The 2,888-nt window shown below is 43.0% G+C and overlaps 1 pseudogene; it reads left to right on the top strand.

The window, feature by feature from the left end:
• Positions 1-2,569: 2,569 nt before the first annotated feature.
• On the top strand, positions 2,570-2,887 carry LOC105743946 (annotated as a pseudogene).
• The last annotated feature ends 1 nt before the right edge of the window (position 2,888 follows it).

Here is a 2,888-nt window from a genome sequence, read left to right as displayed (position 1 = left end):
GGTCTGAGTTCAATCCCCGGTTCCACCAAAACAAAAAATAAATAAATAAATAAAAACCAGAAAACTGAAGCCAGGTATAGGGACATACTGCTGAAATCCTACCACTCTGTGGTTGAGGCCAGAAGATCCTAAGTTCCAACCCAGCCCAGACAACTTAGTTAGATTCTGTCTCAAAATAAAAATAAGGGCTAGAGATAAAGCTTAAGAAAAGCCCTGAGTTCAATACCCAGTACAAGGAGAAGCAAGGAGAGAGGAGGGGAGAAAGGAAGGAGGAAAGGAGAAAGGGAGGAAAGAAAGGAGGGGAGGGGAAAAGAAAAGCCCCACAGCAATAGAGCAGATATTGCAGAAACTAGCCAGGAGAGGACTGATTAAATGAACAGAATGAATGTGAGACTGGGAATAAAACTGCTTAAAACAGTTCATTCCTGAGTTACATAAATGTCCTCATAAATATTTTACTTGGTGAAAAACTACAATGAAAAATTAAAGCAATCCTTTAAAAGTTAAGTATTTCATAAAAAAACAAATATTTTAAGTAGTTTTATAATTCAGAATGTCAACTGTATGTGCTTTTGGGGATCCATTTTAAAAACAATATAAACCTACACCTGCAAACTAAACAAATACATTTAGGTTAAAACAGAACAAAACAAAACAAAACACTGGGTAGGCTGGTATGTGCACGTAATCGCAGCACTCTAGGAGGCTGAAGGACCATAAATTTAAACCCAGTATGAGCAATTTAGCCAGTCTCTGTCTTAAGAATTAAAAATAAATAAATAAAAAAGTCTCAAGATATAGCTCAGTGCAAAATGCCTGGGCTTAGGCCTTTAAAAAACAAAACACTATTCTGATCTAGAAACATCTTAAGTAGAATCTTTTAAAGTGTCTTCCTAGTGCCTTCACTTTCTCAGCATTCAAACAATACCCACATCAAATGGACCACATATCTAATCCAATGCTGAACACTCTGAGCCCAGACGGAACCTACTCCCCTGCCTCAGCTGACTCCTTCCCTTCCAAGAGGCTCTTTTGAAGACCACATATCATCACCACCTCCCATGGGTCTCTAAAACACACATCAATCCCAACCCTACTCTCATGGTTTTCTCCAGCCCAAAGGATACACACCAGCCTCATTCATGTGAAATAAGAGCTTAAAATCTTGCCTCAGCTGATGTGGTGGTACACATCTGGTATCTCAGCACTTTGGGAGGCTAAGGTAAAACTGTTGAGAGTTTGGGGCCAGCCTGGCCTCCATGGTGAAGACAAAAATAAGCAAATAAGTTAAGTATGGGGCTGGGGAGATAGCTCAGTAGCATAAGCACCTGCCTCACAAGCGCCCCAAGTTCAATTCCCAGTACCATAAAATACATAAACAAACAGATATAAATATGTGGCCCTCAAAGTCAGACCAAGCAGGCATGAAAAAGTACAGGTGGTACAGTGGTAAGATCATCAAAGTTCACTATGCACTTACATATACCAGGAGCCCTAGTTATCACCTAATAGCATTAGGTAGTACCCCAATACAGCCGGTCTTTTAATTCTATAAGACCAATAAACACACCAGGCAGGAGTAAAGGCAACAAAGGAGCTGTCTTTCAGGCGGGATCCAAATCCTGGAGATACGTAAGGACTCTTTCATTCCTGCCCGCCCTTTACTCGACTTTCCTTTCTTCCTATACTACTCTTGACCCTAGCTAGTTTTGTTAGGGAGAGTAGCCAGAGATATTCAAGGAGGCCCAGAAATGGTAACAAGCAGGGTTTCATTTAAAGCACTGAAGATACCCCAACTGTTACCAATTAGGAATATCAACACTGAACTTAGGAAAACAGCACTTTATATAGCAGTTGGTCCAGTTTCTAAAAATAGGTGATTTCCAGAAAGGTACAGTACAGAGTTTAACAATCACATGATTATAATCATAGTCATTGGGTCATTACAGCATTTGTCAGAAACAGGATTTATCAGAAATAGAAACTGTGTCAAACTGGAACTGTTTGGTATCTGATACAGGGAACAAGAATGAGTTCATTTAAAGTTTAAGGGTTTACAGTGGAGTACAGAAACAATGGAGTCTCTGCCACATTAGAGCACCACTTCCTCTTCCCAGATACTCTACAACATATATCCGTTCACTGTATGCAAGTACTTCCCTGTCACTCTGTAAAGACGTATTTCTATTAAGTTACAAGGCCTGTTCTAGAAAAGACTGATGGCAACTCTAGGATGGTAAAGTAACGTAAGTATAGATGTAACTAAAATGGGGAAGGGGTGCATGCACACAGGGCTGTAAACCCAGATGCCCAGGAGAATGAGACATGTGGATGCAAAGTTCAAGACCACTCTGGACAACTTAGCAAGACCCTGGGTCAAAAGGTGAGGGACAGGACCAGGCTCAATGGCTCACACATAATCCCAGCACTTAGGAGGCTGAAGTAGGAGGATCACCCCAAGTTGTGGCCAGTTTAGGCTACACAGTTAATGCGAGGTCAGGGTCAACTACACCATGTCTCAAAAACATAAGAGGGCTTCCGCCACAGCAACCATTGAAAAAGAGTAGCCATGGCCCTCTGCTATCCCATGGCCGTGGGCCTCAACAAGGGCCACAAGGTGACTAAGAATGTGAGCAAACCGAGGCACAGCCGCCGCCGCAAACGTCTCACCAAACATACCAAGTTCGTGCAGGACATGATGCGGGAAGTGTGCGGCTTTGCCCCCTATGAGCGGCGGGCCATGGAGCTGCTCAAGGTCTCCAAGGACAAGCGCACCCTCAAGTTCATCAAGAAAAGGGTGGGGACGCACATCCGTGCAAAGAGGAAGCGTGAGGAGCTGAGCAACGTGCTGGCTGCCATGAGGAAGGCAGCTGCCAAGAAGGACTGAG

The sequence above is a fragment of the Octodon degus genome, unplaced genomic scaffold, assembly GCF_000260255.1.
Source record: "Octodon degus isolate 3935 unplaced genomic scaffold, OctDeg1.0 scaffold00192, whole genome shotgun sequence".
Taxonomy (NCBI): Eukaryota; Metazoa; Chordata; class Mammalia; order Rodentia; family Octodontidae; genus Octodon; species Octodon degus.
This window is presented reverse-complemented; position numbering and strand designations above follow the sequence as displayed.